Genomic DNA, 21,881 nt, shown 5'->3' with positions numbered 1-21,881 from the left:
CTCCTCACCTTTAGCTTTAGGGATCCACAATCCTAGTCTTAGGGATCCACCAATCCAAATCAATCCACCAAGCCTCATCTTTCAAGATCCACAATTCTAGTCCTAGGGATCTTTGAAACCCATCTTCCACCAATCTGACTCTTTTAAATCCTGTTGCATCAGCTTTTTAATCCCCTCATCCATCTCCCATCCTGGATTCCTTTTATAGCACTCCGCTCCTTGATTCTCTGCAATCCCTAAGATCTTAAGCTTGCTTTCTCTTGTGCCTCTGATTCTCCTTTATCATTCTCTCATAGTGAGAGTTTGAGTTAACTACACCTCTTCTCTTAAGCCAATCTGAGTCTTCTTGCTCATCTTGAATTCTTGTACTTTTCAAGAAGCCGTTGAGCCTCACTTTCTCTCCCCACCGCTTTCTTGAGGGGGCATCTTGCAGTCCATTCTCTTCTCTTTTGCTCTAGCCTTGGGCATCTTATTTTCTTATCTTTGATGCCATGCCACTTGCGGCATCACATCAAAGAGGGGCAAAATGTGGACACCTAAAATCCTTTAGAAAATAAAGTATTTTTATTTTTTGAAAAATTTCTGATGACATCATCATTTATTAATTAATTAATTATTTAATTAATTTATTTATTTTTATGCCATTAAATCCCTTTATCTTAATTAAAAATATTTAATTAAGGAATCCCTCCCAAAAATGTTCAAATCTTATTTAAACATTATTTCCTTATTTATTAATTATTTAATTAATAAATTGACCAAAAATCTCAAAATAAATAAAAAATTTATTTTTTGCCCAAAACTTGGCCAATTTCCTTAAGACCACTAACCTCTTCCAAAATCTTCTAATCCTTCTTTAATTTTAATTAAAGGCTAATCCCATCATTTCCTACCCCTAATCCCAACTCAAAATATTTAATTAAGATTAAATATTAATCCTCATGTTTATTAAAAAAGTTTTAATAAATATCCCCTCAACCCAAACTCTTGAAATAAATAAAACTTTATTTATTTCCTAAAAATCTAATTCATCCTCATGCTAAGAAGTTCTAGACTCTTCTAGAAAGTCTTCATCTTCATCCTAGGAAGTTCTAGACTATTCTAGAAAGTCTTTATCCTCATCCAAAGTCTAGACTCTTTTAGAAGATCTCTTTAAACCTAATCCTAATCCCCTCCTAACCTTGTCACATTCCCTAAACATGAGTTAAAACTTACTAACCCTAGCCAAAGTTAACAAATATCTCCTCCTTCACCCACCCTCATTAAATGTCATCCACTTGCCTATCCCTAAGCTAATCCTAAACTATCCTAATCCATCCTCTAATCATTTGCACAAGCCTAAGCAAGCTTAAAACCCTCCTAATCAAGCCCAAGTCAAAATTGCTCTCATCTCCCTCAAAATATCTCAACCATAAAACTTTATGAAGTCCATCAGGCCATAAATGACTCTTCCAAGCCCTTTTATTGCTCTTACAAGCCATTATGAGGGTCTTTATGAAGATTTTATCTCTTGAGACTCCTTCGTTGACTCATCCTTCCCCTTTCCTCCATCCTCTCACCATGTGACATGTGTCACTCCTTGATTGGCTATAAGGAAGCACAATCCATGTGCTCTCTTCTCATGCAATCTGAGCCCTCCATGAGCTTTTCCCCATCCTTGCATCTTAGCCCTCAATCCCTCAAGCCTCTTGCCTATAAATTGGATCCTTCCCCTTTGCAAAATAACACAATCCATGAAGTAAAGTCATAATGCCATTTTGAGAAACCATTTTAAATCAAAACCATACACTCGCACCCAAATTCCAACTCCATTTGAAGCCCTTTTTGAAGCATAAAGCTTGAGCATACATCCTATCTATTTAGACAAAGCTACTCAACAAGAGAGCTTCTCATTGAGAGAGCCCATTAATGGATCATATTCTCAATTGAGAGCTCATCTTAGTCTATCTTGAAGTTTATGAATTTTGTTTAGTTTGGATAAGATTTATTTAAATTTGGTTTCTATTAGCATACTAACATTGCTCATATACAACGCCAAGTTGGTTTGCTTGTGGGCCACAGGGTCGAAGACTTGGATGGTTTTTTTGCTCTAGGGCTAAGTTGTGGGTGACAGTCTCTATGCATCCTACCATGCTTTCCCCTCAAATTTTTTTAAATGGTTGGCTGTAAGAAAGATGTTATGAATAGATCCAATGCATTTAGGATACTCTTGTTTATAACAAGATTTACTTATGATCATAGTCCAATGTTTTCTTCCCTTGAAAAAATTACTTGTTCATAAGAAATTCCATTTTCAATAGCTATATTGATAAATTGCCTATCTGAAGATAATTTCTTGGATGTATATCCAGGTCAATCTTTATTAATCAGTATTAGTCCTTTTGTGCACTCTTCATCCTAATTTCTTAGATAATACTTGATGATTATATTTTGCTCATGCAGGGGACTACTATTAATTGTTGTTTGATCTGGTCATGCCTTAAACTCTAAATTGTCCTTTAATGAGTACTGGTTGCTGGTTGAGTACTGTTTATTTATCACTTAGATTCACATCACTTGTATCCCTTTCAATGTTTAAACTTTAGATGGAACCCTCCTTTATTGGTGGGAGGGTCATTGCCTTCCATAAGGATTGTGAGTCACTACTTTTCATTGTTACCTTATGAGTAATATATTATTCTCCAAATTGATCTTTGTATCCAAGTAGAACACCAAACTAGTAGAGATGAATGGATTTTTTAGTGTTGTAATACAGAATGCAAAATGAAAATGGAGAAGATGACAACAATTCTTATGCACAGATACCCTTATCCACATGAACATTTACAACATGCTATGATTGCAGTTGTGGTTGGTTCTCTTTTCTTCATATTAGTTGATAACTTCCAAACTCTTATTCACAAGTTGGATAAAAACAATATAATGTGGTGGTCTATATATGCATGTTTCTTTGGTTTTCTCTATTTATTTTCCTCTCCTTTCCTGGGATGAACCATTCAGCCAAGCTACTCAAACTTCAGTCAATGGTACTGCACAAATTTTCAAATATGATATAAATTATGTGTTTAAAAGCTTAAAATTTATTGGATAATATTTATATGGCTAAGTGACATTTTTGTCCAAATATTCCTTGCTTAAAAAAGTTCTGAACCAAGGAATGGATTTACACATTGTAGGTATGTGTTGTGGCTTTTAATTGCTGGCGTGTACCATTTACCAAGCATGTAGTCAATGGGAGTCAACATCAAAATGAATGTGTCTCTATTTTTGACATTATTTGTATTGTCTATCTTGGCTCTTTTGGTTTTCCATATTACATTTCTTGGGCTGTGGTATATGGGCCTCGTTGCACGCTTTGCAGGAAAGTGGCCTGAGATTCTTGCCATTTGCAAAATAGTGTTGTAAGAGCTATTATTTGTCTGAAACTAATCATATGTTAATTTTTTTGATATGAAAAGTTTAGCATTGAAACCCAAGCCTTTCTTCTTATGATTAAGTTAATTTTGTCTGTTGTTGCTGCAGGTTTTAAGCACAACATGTTGTGTTTTTTATAGCTATTGTGGCAATAGAGCCCCAGCTAGAAAAAAATCATTTGGAAGCAAAGATTTTGGTCTTGTTTTGGATACATTTATAAAAGGGTGGCCACAGGTACATGAATTGAAGGAGCAGGTTTTCTCTAATTGGCTTGCATCTGTTGGATCTGCAAGTGACTATCCAGTATTTCCCAAATGGGTTATTTATGGTCAGGTAAGTGGCTATCTATTTGAGAGTGACTTTCTTATCTCCAATCTAGTAATACACAATTTGCAATCATAATTTTTATTGGACAAACTATGTTCCAAAGTAACAACTAATCTTTACAACTTAAGTATGTTCTGAAGTAAACAAATAAATTTGGATTGTTGTTTTTTCTAGATTAGATCATGTGTGATTTTTTGTATTCAGAAATTCATAGATGGTCTAATCCAGAAACAACAATGATTAAATTTATAGATTGTGGGAAATCTGATACCATTAAATAAAATTTGGTCAATGCGAATATCTTTACTAACCATATGTTTATTTTGCAGTCAGCTAACATAATCTCACCTATGTTTTCTTTGTGGGCAACATTTATAGGATTATACATTGCAAATTATGTAGTTGAAAGGTCAACTAGGTATGTCACATTGAAAATTTCTTTACAAGTTTTATTGTTTTGAAATTATCATTTGTCACTTTATCTTGAATTTTGTGAAATTTCATTATTTCTATTTCAATTTGTATTTTTAGATGGGCTTTGACACATCCTTAGTCAGCATCAGTTTCTAATATTTGGAAGGCATCTACAGCTCCAAATTTCTCAGACATGGTTCCTTGGTACTCAGGGTATGTACTTTGTTCCACTAATTCCAAGGTGTACTTTTTCCATTGAGGAAACTTCTGTTAGTGATTCAAGATGACAAGAGTGTACTATTTTAGGACATCGACAGATTTGTTCAAGATAGCATTTGATCTTTTGGTATCTGTAACATTGTTTCTTGGACGCTTTGATATGTGAACTATGCAGGCATGTCTACTCAATAGATCAAAGTTTCTTAATCTGTAATCTTGTTATGTTATTCTCTTTCATTGTAGTAAGTAATTTTGATATTACTTGCCATGTTTTAAAATTTGTCGAGTCTTACTTTGTGTGATAATTTATAGTTTCTTTATTTGATTAGGCAACAATGACTAAGGCATAGAGTAATGAACCAAAGGAAGGTTTTCTTTTTAATCATCTAAGTGCAAGAGAAGGACTATGGTTTGACTTCATGGCAAAAACTGGGGATGGTGGCGATTCTACATACAGTGTTGCTCGATTGCTTGCTCAACCTTCCCTTCAAGTAAGCCAGAACAATATTGTTAAAGAACTTCCACGTGGAGACTTGCTTCTTATTGGAGGAGATCTTGTGTGAGTTGATTCTCATTTTCACTTATGCTAGGATTAATCAGAGAAACAAAAATGAACTCTGCAAATAATTCAAAGTTTTGCTTGCCCAGTGATTTTTTCTATGGCAATTTTATACTTGAAGGATTCATATGTTGAAACCAATGATGAAAGTGTGACATGGATTAGCTGATTGGTGCCTAGGCTGGTTCAGAGTAATTTGAATGGATTTTATTTGCAAAAGACTAAACAGTGTAGATTACATATATTTAATATTAGCCAGTGAATTTGACTTTAATTCTAGAAAATAATGGCAATGTTTTGCACTAGGGAATGACATATGTGCTAGATATAGATTTAGTTGATAAATATCTTCACTAAAAATTGCATATTTTTGTTAATGTTCTAAGCTTAAATGAAGTAATATAGGTACTTGAAGCAAAAAAGTTACCGATTTTCATGTGTCAAGCTAGACTGAATTTATGAAATTTTCTTGAAGCTTGTTTTGATTAATACTTACAGTCATCAATTACTTTTTCAGCTAAAATGGCGAGCATTACCTTGTTACATTGAAACAATTCAAGAGGAGATCAATGCAAAAATGAGGGGCATACTTGTTGATTGGCTTTTTGAGGTTTGTTTCTTATTGCATTTCTTCATGCTATTTGTATATTTATTTTTCCCTATTGTAGTTGTGCAATTAATTTTTATAATCAATTCAAAATTAGATTGTTGTAACAGTTTTTCGAGGAGTACAAGCTTGTGCCAGATACACTTTACTTACATGCTTGTTGCCTCATGTGTACTTCTTGCATATTGTAACATTTTCTTTTCTTTTCTATTCTTTGGTCACTTTTTAACTACTGCTTTGATGTCACTTTTAGGAAGTACGAAGAAATTTGTGCTCCACATGTGGAAGAATTTTGTTACATTACAGATAACACTTACACAAGGGAGGAGGTACAATTTTCCTTTTGTATTGCAAGATGATTTGTCACATCTCTCTTGGACGGTATTCTTAAAATGGGAATTATCCCCGATCTTCAAAATCCTATGCTAGAGCATTACATAGGCTATAAAGTATTAGAGATGAAGGATTGTATTCATGCATTGCATAATTTACAACTAAATAGCAAAGGGTGTGCATTGACTATAGTTAGGGAGAAGTATCACCAACACAAGGTATCTAAATATCTTCTAGCATTTAAAATTGTAAATTTATCACCCCCATAGTCAATAATTTCCAGCATCTTTCTTTTGTATTTATAGTTCAAATTTGTGGCAAACTTTTCTTTTGTACTATGATTTGACAGGCTTCTATAGAGAAAAATCAAAAGAGAAATAACAGTATTTTATGCATTGTAGGTCAAGACCCAGTGCACAAGCTCATCAGAGAGTTGATAACACTGAAAAGAATCAGTGAACAAGTCGACTCCCATTGATACCCCCACCACCAGGACTTTAAAATATTGATACTCACGGCCAGAAAACTAAGCAGACAATGGATTTCCTTAGTGGTGATGCTTACGAGTCCCCAACTACTACAACTCCACCAACAGCTAGCATAGTTAATGAGAAATACACACATTCACCACTAGTATCTCTTTCTCAGCAAACTTTTCCATATCCTTTGAATTCACAATCAAATTCTCCATATCAAAATGAAGGTTACTCTTCAGGGATGTCATCAACACAATAGAATGAATACCAAAAGTTTCCACACCATGGCCCAGAGTCATATTTTGACAAATCTAGCTAGGGTTTGCAATGGTCAAATCCAGCAAGGCAGTCTCTTTGTCCACAACAATCAGTTCTGTTATATGGGCCACAATCACAGAATTCAAAGGCATCAACACAAAAGACTTTTGAAAGCCTTCCTCTCACTCCTTGGGAAGTGGAGCAATCAAAAAATACATCACAAGGTGTAGATAATCTGCAAGGACCTCCCATATATAATAGCAATGTTATATCAATTATTCCCCCTCCTCTAGCAAAGTACAATCAAAGACAACAGTCTTTTCAGTAGCAACAAGCTTTGGGTTTTGGCCAGTCTACACATGGTTACAGTGAATCAACACATGATGAGTTGATATCAAGGACACAAAACATCTCCATTCATGATGGAACTTACAATGATGCATATCCACAACAATCTTTAACTTCTAGCAAACAAGTTAAACTTGAAGATAAGTTGTTTGAAGACCTAGTTGACTTTGCCAAGGCAAAAAGTAAAGCTTCACCTAGTAAAAGCAGAAGTTTTTAAAAATTAGAGGTTGTTCTCTAGGATGGTTTGTACTACATATCTTCAAGTAGCTTGCTACAATTGATGGTTTAGGTGTAGCATCAGTTTTATTGAAGCCATTGTATAGTCTTTTGTTCAATTGAGGTTTAGTACTCATTATTTGCTATATTATTCCTAGTGCACTGCAATTTAATTTATTTTTTGTTACTTTTATTGTCTGATATGAAATTCCTTTTGAAGATTTTTATATTGAAACAAACTTATGTTCTTACCTACAAGGTAAATGATTTTAGTAACAGTGCCAAAAGATCCATATATATATATATATATATATATATATATATATATATATATATATATATGTTGCAATGTATTACTGAAGCTTGTTCTGTTTAAGATCTCAAGTAGTGTGTGAGCATTATCTTTTCTTATCATAGTATTTGTGAGAAGTAATTGCCTGTGTGGCCTTGCACTATTCTCTAGTTCACAATTTGATTGTGGCATTTTGTTCGAAGCAAAGCTTTATAATTACAAATCTAGGATATTTTAATAGATTGTTTACCTATTTGAGGGGATAAAACCCATTTTGGTGCCCTAAAATAAGATAACTATATATAGAAACTCAATCATTAAGACATTTAGTATGGACTTGAGCTATCTTGATGGAACTATTTCTGATAAGAGTAGGAAAGAATGGTTACTGTTGATGTTTTTTAGGCATTCTATAAAATAGTTCACATGCCTTGCATATGATTTAACATTTTGCATGCATCCTGCACTCTCTCATCTGGCTAATAATAGATTACGAAGAGTGGTCTGAAACAATGATGCTAAAAACACACACAATCAAATCCAAAATGAAATTGCATTACAAATGGATTGTGAAAATTTGATATTGTTAATTTTGCATGCATGTCTACCAGGACAATCACAATTTATATGTTTAAGTTATGATTGTCCTGGTAGACATGGATGCAAAATTATATGTTTAAGTTGTGATTGTCCTGGTAGACATGCATGCAAAATTAATAATATTAGATTTCCACAATCCATTTGTAATGCAATTTCATTTTGGATTTGATTGTGTGTGTGTTTTTTAGCATCATTGTTTCAAACCACTCTCCATCATCAACCGAATGAGAGAGTGCAACATGCATGCAAAATGTCATATCGTATGCAAGGCATGTGAACTATTTCATAGAATGCCTAAAAGAATTTGACACCCACACATTGGTAGAAATTTCTACCTTCATTGGTCAAAATTTCTACCTTTATTGGTCAAATTTTTTTACCTTCATTGATAGAAATTTCTACATTCATTGGTCGAAATTTCTACCTTCATTGGTCAAAAGTTTTGACCTTCATTGGTCAAAATTTCTATCTTCATTAGTCAAAATTTTTTACCTTCATTGGTCAAAATTTCTACCTTTATTGGTAAAAAATTTCTCTCATCATTGGTTGAAATTTCTACCTTCATTGGTCAAAATTTTGACCAATTCCTGGTAGAACTTGCATGATGGCTATGGCAGTTTTTTGACCAACATATTGGTCAAAATTTTCGACCAATGGGTTGGTCAAATTTGGTCAAAGTTTGGTCGAAAATTGGGTCGTAATTTCAACCAATAATGGTCAAAAAATGGTCTCAAATGTACTAGTGCTTGCACAATCCATTATAGATCTATTCCTTCTTTTTGTTATTCCATTTTGTTCAGGAGTTCTAGGTGCTGAAACCTATCTTTTGATTCCCCTTTCAATGCAAAATTTATTGAACTCATGTGAAATGAATTCACCACCTCTATCAAACCTTAAGCATTTTAGTCTTTTGCCTGTTTCCTTTTTCTACTCTGGCCAAATACCATTTGAATTTTTCAAATGCTTCTAATTTCTCTCTAAGGTACATGACATGCATCATTCTTGAATAATCATCAACAAATAGAATGAAATTTTTTTCACTAGTATAAATTTCAATGCCAATAGGTCCACACAAATTAGTATGCACAATTTCTAGAACTTCTTCAGTCTGATAGTTCTTTCTTTTAAAACTAGTCTTTCCCTTTTTACCAATTTGACAATTCTTACATAGACCAACCTCAGGTTTCTTTATGTCAGGAATACCTCTTACTTTCCTAAATTTACTAATCTTTATTAAGTTGTCAAAGTTTATATGACACAACCTCCTATGCCATAACCAACTTTCTTCAATTTGAGCAATGAAACATGAACATTCACCAAGTTCAAGATAAAATAAGTTACCTTTTGTTTGAGTGCTTGATCCAATTAGCTTTCCTTTGCCATCGAGAAATATTGCTTTTCCATGCATAAATTCTACTTTGAATCCATTATTGAGTAGCTGTGCCACACTCAAAATTTTTTGCTTTAGTCCTTCTACCCAATATGCATTATCACATACAAGTTCCTTGGTTAGTGAGATTCTTCCTTTTCCTCTTATACAACAAGGTTCATTGTTACCAAATCTTACACTGCCACCATCATAATCTTCAAAATATTCAAACTTAGTTTTATCACCAATCATGTGATGAGAACAACCACTATCTATGATCCATGTATCATTTTTTCTCATATGAGAAATTAGTGTCATTTCCTCATCATTATTAGATTCATCTTTTACAACAATGTAGACAATTTCATCTTCTTCTTCATCATCAGAATCATTAGAATCTTTTGCCATAAAACATGTTTTCTTACCTTTATCCTTGAATGATTTGAAGTCTTTATTGCCATTGTACTTGTGACCTTTCTTCTCATCTTTGTTCTGCTTATTTGGGCACCTAGTAGCAATATGTCCAATTTCTTCACAAGAGAAATAGATTAGAGGAACCTTACCTTTGTATTTCCCTTTGCCTCCTGTATATTTTCTTGCTAGTAGGGCTTCAACCACCTCAAGATCACTATCAAAACTTTGTTTTGATTCTTCATCATTGTATGATTGTGGATCCTTCATCTTTTTCCCTTTTTCTTTGAGTGAAAGCTTGGCTTCAAGTGTTGATTCAACATTCTTAGCAGCTGGAACATAATTTTCATAGTTGTCTAGCTCAAATGTAATCAATCTTCCAACTATGGCCTTTAAATTTATTTTATGATTTGCCTCACATCTCATTTCTTGAATTGCATAGACTCTGATTACATAAATAGGAATTAGGGTTCTAAGAACTTTAATTATAACTGTCTCCTCATCGATATCTCCTCCAGATGCTTTGATTGCACTAACACATGCTTTAACTCTTCCAACATACTTTGCAATGTTTTCATCATCTCTCATCCTCATTTGATCAAATTGTCCTCTCAAGCTTTCTGTTTTGGCTCTTCTTACATTATCATCTCCTCCATAGATTTCTTTCAGCTTGTTCCACATTTCAAAGGTATTTTTGCAATCCTTGATGTCATCAAATTCTTCATAACTCAAAGCAGATGCTATATCTATCATCATGTTATTGTGATTCTTCTTTTTCAGAAATATCATTGACAAATAATGTACCAGAAGGTTCTTCATATTTTTCATCAAGATACTTCATCCCTGTATCACCAATAGAAGCCAGATGAAGCCTCATCAATCCTTGCCATCCTGAGAAGTTATCTCTATCAAGTCTTGGAATTTCCCTTTTGTAAGACATCCTGATCTTTAGCTTAGATCCTTGAAATATTTTTCTGTAAGCACCAAAAGCTTTGATACCAATTGTTGGAATTACAGATAGAGTAACTGAGAGGGGGGTGAATCAGTTACTAACAAAAATTAATCCACAAATCCCTTAGATGTCTTAAAGATCTAGTTACTGCTTGTACTTGGAAAACAAATGTCGTAACTCAATAAATTAAACTATTACTTTCTTTTCAAGCATTCATGCATGTAATTGAAAATAAAGTGAACACAACAGACACCAGATTTAACGTGGAAACCCAATATGGGAAAAACCACCAAGTAACTAGTCACCAATTGTTCACTCTTCTGAAGTGAGCCTTGTTAGGAGCCAACCCTGTTAAAGGTTACAATACACACTGTTAGGTGTGACCCTATTAGAGGATTTAATCACCCTATTAGGAGTGTCCTTGCTAGAGGTCTTTAGAATAATTCAACTGAACTGTCACCTTATTAGAGGATTTACAAAATGACTGTTAAACCAACTCTATTAAGAGATTTGAAATCACTGCCACAATGGTTAAAAAGAAACAATGAATTGACCTGAATAAGATGCAACTAAATTTGTTGGATACAGGTCTCTATTCAGCATCATTAGATCCTCCTTGATCAAATATGACTCTACTACTCCTCAATGATCTCTGATCATCCTTCAAATTCACTTCCACAATAATCAATCTTCATATCACATTAATTTCTCATACCTCCACACCATACCATTTTGAATTCGCAACTTGACCTCTTACTTATACCATTCAAATTGTCAAGTCAGCCCATTTACATGTTACATTTACCAATAAACCATTCATCAATTGGCTACAGATATTACTCTGAAAAAAATAAATGTTATTTCATAAGACAATGAAATCCTTTATTGGCCGACCCTTCTCGGTAAATACTACTTCTAGGAATTTCTAGAGTTAACCTTCTTGACTCGATTAACATTACAATATCCTTAAAATCCTTTGGATTTCAATTTTACTCGATAAGAACTACTTTTTCAAACTACCTTTGATGACTGAGTGAACTCGGTAAGAACTATTTCTGTCATATTTTCTTCGATTACCGAGTGAGCTTGGTAAGAACTACTTTTGTCATATTTTCTTTGATTACCGAGTGAGCTCGGTAAGAACTAAATTTCTTTGATTACCTTGAAAGCTTGGTAACCAACTATCTAGTCAGTAGACACTACAAACTATCTTTACTAACTTGTTGGGCTCGGTAGACACTATCTATTGTCTTGCTGACCTTCTGAGCTTGGTAGACACTGTTCTTTGCCTTGCTAACCTTTTGAGTTTGGTAGACACTATCTGATGACAGATATGACATTTGTGTGAGATCAAAGACAACACACAATTGAACAACTATATCCAAAAGAAAAGAGTGGCACTGGCAATGGAATTGTAACCCAAAAGAAAATGCAGGGGACCCAGAAACTAGTTTTTGACATGCACAAACTTGTTAAAATGCTAGGTTTTACTGATGAATTCCATGATATTTTGGATCATGTTATCTATGGAAGGAGTATTAAGGCAATCAAATATGCAATTTAAGATAAGTGGAATGATGCACAAAAAGAATCAAAATATATTAAATCGAACACCATGATAAGTACCATTGTAAAAGTTGCAACTTGGATTGGTGGAATTGTCTGCTTGGGGTTCCCTCAAGTATTCCCTTGTCCATAATTTTTAATAGTTTTTGCTAAGAAATATGATGAAAACAAAAAGGTAATTGTGAATCAAAACACACAGGAAGTAATTTTTTCCATCATGCAGAGTAAATTTGGTAGACTATTGGACCTAGGCTTTGAAGAACAAAACCCAACCCACATTGACCTAGAAAAACTGGTAGAAATATATGATAAATCAGGTTCAGATAATAAACATTGTTATATCAGAGGGTTAGTAGATACATTCAATCTTCCTTGTGATCATAAACCTCCTTACAAATTGGAGAATTTTTTGTAGTGGGTTTAGGATATTGTATCTCAGCTATCAATTTGTTTAGGTTTGGAAAGTAACGAGAAAGTGGGTGCCAATGTTTTGGAAATGATTTTCAATATTCATTATCTAAAACAACCTATAATATATAATTATATTGGGCATATTGTACATCACATGAATGAACAATTGTTAATGATTAAAAGAGGGGCAGAGCCACTATCACAAAAGACATTTAGATACACAACCTACTTGTGCTATCTTTTGTTATCAAAGCATCATCAAATTTTTGAAACAAACAAGCTTTAGCTTAATTTTGGTAAACCAATATTCAAATGAACAATTGTGATTAGGATAGGTGATCCCTAAGGGAACTACAACCACTTTGTAGACTTCTTTTTGGCACCACTTTATCATAAAATTACATGCACTTCAATGCCTAGATTGCTTGTGTCTTGTAAATGATTAATTCAACTGGGAAGTCAAATTAAATTGGTTGATTGGTACTTAATGAAAGAGTGTACCATATTAAGATTTTACAGTTCAATTGTAGAGCCCTAAAAACTTCTTGTACATGTGATAGAGAGGGTATTTGCATTGGAACATGTACGGTAGATGGAAAGCACAGATGTATTGCTTCATGGTCAGCAAAAGTAAACCATTTTTCCTTCATTTCCTATTGGATGTGGAGGATTCACCTTTGAGAGGAGAGCATTCAATGTGGTACAACAATTGTTTGAATTTTTTAAATTGGATGTTGCTTGGCACTGGTAGTATGACCCACTAAACATAATTGGTACAAATCTTGTATAGAATGGAAACTTCACAAGAAAATGTCAACATGAGTGTGTGTCATTGATTGAAATGTTTAAAAAATGGACTAATGGGAAAAGGTCAAAATAGAGATGGAAAAATTCTCCAATGAAAAAAATATGTCAATACATGAATTGTTAGCACAAATTAAAAAAATTACACAGATAGAAAGAAAAAGTGCAGCCTACAACATCCTACAATTTCTACCAGAAAGTAGATCATCCAAGTAAAAAATATCTTCTAGATTCCATAAATCATGATTATGTAGCTACAAGGTGGTGTCGATAAAAAATTAATGCATTTTGGGAGATGAGGAAGAATCTTGGTGAACCAAACATCTCTACTAATTTTGAAGACTTGGTTGAGGATGAAACATTTAGCAAATTATGGGATGATGAGCATCTAGATACAATAGTAGCACAATGTGATGCAACTGATGAAGGAAATGAGTATGAGGTTTGTAAGGATTCTTCATCCATGGCCACAGGTACTACCACTGGTTCCACTAAATCTACTACTCCAAGTAGTAGTACATTTGATTCAATAACAACCGGACAATATGTTTTACTTAATTAGTAGACAAGGGAAAACTATGGCATAGGGGAAAATATGATAAAAAAAAATGGGTTATCCAAGTGATGGTGGGCTAGGCATAATGGGTCAAGGAAATTGGTATCCACTCCCAGTACCAGATGCACCAAAATGTGGTTGTAAACCAAAAATTGGAGATGAGTTAGATAACCCATCAAGTTCAAAAAAAGGTGAACCTAAGCAATTTTTCATCCTAGATGGATATATAACCTCCTAGGTGGAAATAAAAAGAATTATGAGGTGTCTAAAAGGTATTGAAGATTATGGTTTGTGGTATAAGAAACAAGACAACTTTGAATTGAAAGCCTTCATGTTAGAATATATAGCCCACCAATATAAGCCCACTAATTGGGAGGGGGTGTGAATTAGTTATACAACTAATATCACAATTATCAACCTTATTAAACTTTAACCATATGGGAAATATAATTAGAAACCACAACAAGATACTCATACACAATAACACTAGATATCTTAACTAGGGAAACCCTTGATCAGAGGAAAAATCCCAGTGGGTATGGTACCCACAAGATAATGTACTAATATAAATATTTCTTGTTAGAAGATGGACCTTGTTAGGAGTCTATGAATACACTCAGTACATGTGAGTCCTTGTTAGGAGATTCCAACCCTGTTAGGAGTTGTGCCAACCCTATTAGGAGTTGTGGAAGATAGTTTGACCTACTCTCCAAATAGCTTCAAGGATAAGACAAATGAACTCACTATCCAAATGAGCTCCATATTATTCCTTTCAAAATAATAGAAATGAAATGTACTTCCTTCCTCTTCTTCTCTCATATTAATCAAACCTTTGCTCCTTCTAACGTTGTAACTAGATCACAAAAATCGCACCCAATAATCTCTTGGATTTCTTACACACATTTATGAAACACTTTGCTCCTTGTCACACTTGAAATTTTAGTTGATTACTTTACAAATAAGGAAAAAATCTTTCATTTATACCATATCTTCAAAATAATTCCTTGAGTCGGCCTTGAGGCTTTCCCAATTAATTATAATAAGATAATTAATTAATTACAATAACTATAACATTGTCGATGCAGAATCTATACAAAACTTCACACATATAATACTAGGGCTTGCACACTTATTGACATCACCAATAGATTTTCCTATGTCACTACCTAACTGTGCATCTTCTCACTCCATCTCATATGTAAGATAGTGAACAAACATCATGAACTGCTTTCCAATAATCTGTCTCTAAACTACTCTCTGTAAATCAAGTAGAAATTTCATATGTCTTCAACTTAGACTCTATGCACTGAACTACATCATTAGAACATTGTACTAAACATTTCCATAACCATACATCACCTTAAAATCAAACCATTATTCATACAACTAAAATCTGTGTCTACCACTCAACCAGTCTTTACAATAACCATACTATGTTGACATCAATGACAAACACAATCATGAATGCAACATATCAATACTCTCGAATTCTTGGGATAATACCCCAATGTAGTATCATCATAATTTATGCTAACAATCTCCCCCTTTAGCATTGATTGCAACATAGATGAAAAACCATCTAAGTTCCAAGAATACCAAAATAGTGTTCTGTTGTTGCTACTAAACAACATTAGTTTTTCACATGCTAAATAATTCTTACTACTTTTTTCTTCTTCTTCTTCTTTAGGATTGACAACAATTGTTCACTTCACATTAAAATTCTCACAACACATCAGGTACATATTCCTACTTTCTTACATGATCTTTCTAAATCTCCCTAAAGAGATATCTCTTTCCCATTTATACTTAGGAGTTCTTCTCCCCCATTTCTTAGGAGATTTTTTTTATGCATATTCTCTCCCCCATTGACATCAATGTTAATGAACTCAAAATTACAAGATACCAATTGTTAAATACCAATTGCTAATATTTTGCTCCAAGTCTTCAACTAGCTCAAGTGTCCAAAGACACTATTCAAAACTAAATACTAAGAGTCCTTAATGAATCAACTCATCATAGATACTTCCCCATAGGGAAAGCATCAACATTTAGTCTAGTCTAACAATAGTGCTTTGTACCATTGGATTGATGCATTTACTACATCATCTACTCAAAAGTAGGTAGGGACATAACCCTAAGCATGACTCTTAAATACTCAAATGTATCTTTAGGAAAAGTCTTTGTAAAGATATCTAAAATTTGATCTTTAGTACTCACATACTTTAATCAGATCTCTTTTTCTATTGCTTTCTCTCTCAGCACATGATACTTAATAGATATATGCTTAGTCTTAGAATGCAATGTAGGATTCTTAGATATACTCACTATACTTGTGTTATCATAGTAAATGGTAATAGGTTCTTCAAACTCAATTCTGATATCCTTCAACATTTACTTCATCCACATAACTTGATTATAGTTATTTGTTGTTGCAACATACTCTACCTTAGTTTTACTATATGAAATACAATATTTCTTCTTTCTTAACCAAGAAACCAATCTTCCTCCAAGAAATAATGCTCCACCAATGGTGCTCCTTCTACCATCCATATTTCCTACCCAATCTACATTAGTATATGCACATAGAGTGAAATCACTTAACTTATCATACCAAATTCCATAATTAGATGTTCCTTTCAAATATTTGAATATTCTCTCTACTATTACAAAGTGATACTCCTTAGGATCTGCTTGAAATCTAGCTACAATCCCAACTACATTTGCTATATCTAGTCTAGTGTGAGTCAAATGTTGCAAACCTCCAATCATATATCTATACTTCTTCTCTAATGTAGGTGTCTCATCTTTGTTGGATAAATTGTGTCCAGTTATCATAAGTGTACCAATAGGTTTGTAACTTTATAATCCAAACCGTTTCAACAAACCTTTTAGGTACTTAGCTTGTGAAATGAAAATACCATCACTATTTTGCACAATCTATAATCCTATGAAAAACTTTGTTTCTCCTATCATGCTCATTTCAAACTCATTCTTCAATTTTTTAGAAAACCCACCACTTGCTTCATTATTACCTCCAAATACAATGTCATCAACAAATATTAGTATTATCATCAAACCATTCTCAATTTCTTTAAAATACAAGTTACTATCTTTTATACTTTTATCAAATCCAAGCTTTTCCAAATAACTATCCAACCTTACATACCAGGTTCTAGGTGCTTACTTTAGACCATATAGAGCTTTCTTTAGTTTGCACACCATGTCTTTGTCTTCTGATAAAGGAAAACCTTTGGGCTACTCAATATATACCTCTTCTTCAAGTTCTCCATTTAGGAAGGCTAATGTAACATCCATCTAATAAACCCTTAATTTCTTATTTGCTACATAAGCAAATAACATCCTTACTACTTCCATTCTAGCTATAGGTGCATATGTCTCCTTTTAGTCTATGTCTTCTTCCTATGAATATCCCTTGCATACAACTCTATCCTTTTTCCTCACAACTTCACCTTGCTCATTCATCTTGTTTTTGAATACCCATTTCATTCCTATCACATCCTTATCTTTTAGTCTAGGAACTAATTCCCATGTATCATTCTTCATAATCTAATTTTATTCTTCCTTCATTTCTTGAATCCAATGATCATCTTTACATGTTTCATTTGTGCTCTTAGGTTCAACTTTAGATATCAAACATATCTGCTCATTTACTATGTTTCTTGTCATCACACCATTGTCTTTGCTTCCAATTGTCTTCTTAGGAGGGTGATTCTTTATCAGATTCCTATTAGGGTTAGGAGTTGACATTTGAACTCGTATCTCATCTCTAGGTTCAAATCTCTTCTCTCCTCTTTGCTCAATAATTAACACATCATTCTGCAAAATATTTTTAGTCTCAAAGAAAACGCATGTATTTTGTCTAATAGTTCTAGAATTGTCTTCTTCTCCATCTAAATTATAATCTAGCATCTTTTCCTTAGTTCCAAACTTTTCATCAATCCTTACATTTTTGCATTCAACTATTGTCTGAGTTCTATACTTTAAACATTTGTATGCCTTGCTTTTCAATGAATAACCAATAAATATACCTTCATCACTTCTTGGATTAAACTTACTAATATCATCATCTCTCTTAATGTAACATTTTTTTCTAGATATTCTGAAATACTTAACTAATGGTGAATGATCAAACCATAGTTCATAAGGTGTCTTGACCTTTTCTAATCTATACTCTGTTTAGAGTGTATACTATTGTATTGACTACTTCTCTCCAAATTTTCTTAGAAACATCATTCTCAAACGACATTGCTCTTGTTTCCTTTGCTACTAATTTATTCCTTCTTTCAGAAATCTTATTTTGTTTAGGTGTTCTATGTTAGGATAGTTACCTTTTAATTCCATTCTCTTCATAAAATATATTAAACCCTTTAGAGGTGAACTCTCCTCCTCTATCTAATCTGAAACACTTTATCTTAACACCAGATGCATTCTCAACTCTATTCTTTAATATCTCAAACTTCTCAAAAAAATTAGATTTCTCTTTAAGAAATTCTATCCACATCATTCTAGTAAAATCATCAATGAAAATCATAAAGTACCTTTCACCATAGAATCGTCTTGTTCTTGAAGGACCACTCAAATCTGTGTGAATGATCTCTAGCTTCTTTATGGTAGTGAATTTCTTACTAGGAAATGATACTTTCTTTTGTTTATCCAAAATACATTCTTTGCAAACAACATTAGTAGGATTTGTAATCCTAGGCAAGTCTCTGACTGCAAATTTACTTCTGATCTTTAATATATTATAAAATTTTATGTGATAGAATCTTCTATGCCACAACCAACTGTTGTCCACTTTAGCTACCAAACATATCATTTTAGTAGGATTCAATTGAAATACATTACCTTTGGATCTTGTGCCTATTCCAATCAGCTTGCCATATCTATCTTTGATAATGCAAGTATTTTTAGTGAATTTCAACTAATAACCCTTTACCACCAATTGTCCGACACTCAAAAAAATACGCTTCAATCCATCAAAAAAATAAATATTGTTAACATTAGTTTTACCATCAAGAGTAATTGATCTAGTTCATGTTATATGATTGGCTACATTGTTACCAACTCTTACAATACCTCCATTATGATTCCTAAACTTGACAAAGTTATTCATATCACCAATCATGTGATGTGAACAACCACTATCAATTATCCAATCAGATTTCTTGTCTACTTGGGAAATTAGAGCTCTTTATTCTCTAATTTCTCTATCAAGATCATCTCCCTTGATAGCCACAAATCCCAATTCATCGTCACTTTCACTTTGACCTTTCTCATCAGATTCTTCATCTTCATTTGCATAAAAATAATTTCTATCTCTTCTAGGCTTAAACCTTCTTACAATCTTTTTCTCTTCTCACAAAAAGGGTTGTACCTTTCTTAATCTTCTTGTCTTCCTCAAACCTATTGCTACCAAAAAAATCTCCATGTGTGCTTGCACTCCTTCTCAAATTAGGTCAAATTTTTAGGGCACTGAAGGTTGTTTTGACTCTAGCTAGTTCTCCATACTATCTCAAATCTACTTCTATAGATTCTAATATTCCAACCAATGTTTCCTTGGTTAAATCCTTAGTGTAGGGCATTAATAGTTGAATTATTTGAGCTACTTTCTTGAATGGTGGCATCAAACTTTTTAAGATCTTCCATAGTACTTCATCTCCTTCCTTGGTTCCACCAAGAGACCAAATTCCTACAACAATTTTTAATATTCTACCAATATAGCTTCTTACAAATTCATTTTCGATCATCTTAGCATCTTGAAATGTGCATATATAATTTTTTAATCTCATTATTTTTCACTAGTACATCTGAGACCATTTTTTGACCATTATTGGTCAAAATTTTGACCCACTTTTCGACCAAAATTCGACCAAAGTTGACCAACCCATTGGTTGGAATTTTTTCGTTCGAAATTTTGACCAACCTTCTGGTTGGTCAAAATTTTGACCAAAGTATTGGTCGAAAAATGTTCATAGCCATTGTGCAAGTTTTGTCAGGAATTGGTCAAAATTTTGACCAAACAAGGTAGAAATTTTGACCAAATAAGGTAGAAAATCTTGACCAAAAAGGGTAGAAATTTTGACTAATGAAGGTCACAAATTTTGACCGTTGAAGGTGGAAATTTTGACCAATGAAGGTAGAAATTTTGACCAATGAAGGTAAAAAATTTTGACCATTGAAGGTAGAAATTTTGACCAATGAAGGTCAAAAATTTTGACCATTGAAGGTAGAAATTTTGACCACTAAAGGTCAAAAATTTTGACCATTGAAGGTAGAAATTTCGACCAATGAAGGTAGAAATTTCTACCAATGTGTGTGTGTAAATTTTTTTTAGGCATTCTATAAAATAGTTCACATGCCTTGCGTATGATATGAGATTTTGCATGCATCCTGCACTCTCTCATCTGGCTGATGATGGATTACGGAGAGTGATCTGAAACGATGACGCTAAAACACACACAATCAAATCCAAAATGAACTTGAATTACAAATGGATTGTGAAAATCTGATATTGTTGATTTTGCATGCATGTCTACCAGGACAATCACAACTTAAACATATCCATCATCAGCCGGATGAGAGAGTGTAGGATGCATGTAAAATCTCATATCATACGCAAGGCATGTGAACTATTTTATAGAATGCCTAAAAAAATATTGACAGTAACTAATATGCTTCTTCATTAATATTCCTGATACAATAAGAAAACTTGGCAACTATGCACAGCAAGTTATACGCTAAAAGGAAATCATTTAGGAATACAAAATTTGAACAACCATATGTTAAGATTCTACAATTTGTATCACTTGCCTGAGTCTGACAGTTGAGAATAAGTTCATCATCCTCCCTACAGTATGTTCCAATGGCCTACACATCCACAAAAGTTTCAGCATCTCAAATTTGTAGAATATGAATTGTCACTCTCCAGGTCAGCTTGCCAAGTCACTCCCACCCAATCACCTCAATGAGTTGACTCTTTCAGTCAGCTCACCAAGTCTACTATTCAAGTATGCACACCAGGTCAGCTCACCAAGCCAGCCAACCAAGTCATGTCACCAAGTTGACTGTTCAAGTACGCTCATAAAGTTGACTCTTTAAGTTCACTCATCAAGTCACACCACCAAAGCACCTCATCAAGGTCAATCTTTAAGTCCACTCACCAAGTCAGCTCACCAAGTCGCTGCACCAAGTCGACTCACCATCTTGCCTCACAAAGTGGACTTGCTAAGTCAACTCGCCAAATTGCCCCACCAAGTCAACTGTTCAAGTATAGTCACCAAGGTTACTCTTTGAGTTCAATCATCAAGTCACCCCACCAAAGTGCCTCATTAAGGTCAATCTTTAGGTCCACTCATCGAGCTTTCTCACCAAGTTAGCTTGCCATGTCACGTCTCTAAGTGGCCTCGCTAAGTTGGCTTGCCAACTTGCCCCATCAAGTTACCACTTTAAGCCCACTCACCATGTTAGATCATCAGGCCGGCTCCCCAAGTTAGCTCGCCAAGCTAACAATTGAAGTATGTTTACCAAGTTGACTCTCTAGGTTCACTCACCAAGTCTGACCCCTAGAATAACTCTCCAGGTTAGCTCACCAAGTCACCCCCACTTGCCCCACCAACTCGCCACTTTAAGTTGACTCGCCATGTTAGCTTGCCAAGTCGACTCCCCTAGTCAGCTCGCCAAGCTGACAATTCAAGTACGCTCTCCAAGTCGACTCTTTATGTTCGCTCA

The 21,881-nt window shown here is 33.9% G+C and overlaps 1 pseudogene; it reads left to right on the top strand.

Annotated features, from left to right (window-relative positions):
* The first annotated feature begins 2,763 nt into the window (after nucleotides 1-2,763).
* LOC149552191 (uncharacterized) lies at nucleotides 2,764-4,937 on the top strand (annotated as a pseudogene).
* Nucleotides 4,938-21,881: the final 16,944 nt, after the last annotated feature.

The sequence above is a fragment of the Cupressus sempervirens genome, chromosome 6 (assembly GCF_028749045.1).
Source record: "Cupressus sempervirens isolate cs-2001-9-10 chromosome 6, ASM2874904v1, whole genome shotgun sequence".
NCBI lineage: Eukaryota > Viridiplantae > Streptophyta > Pinopsida > Cupressales > Cupressaceae > Cupressus > Cupressus sempervirens.
This window is presented reverse-complemented; position numbering and strand designations above follow the sequence as displayed.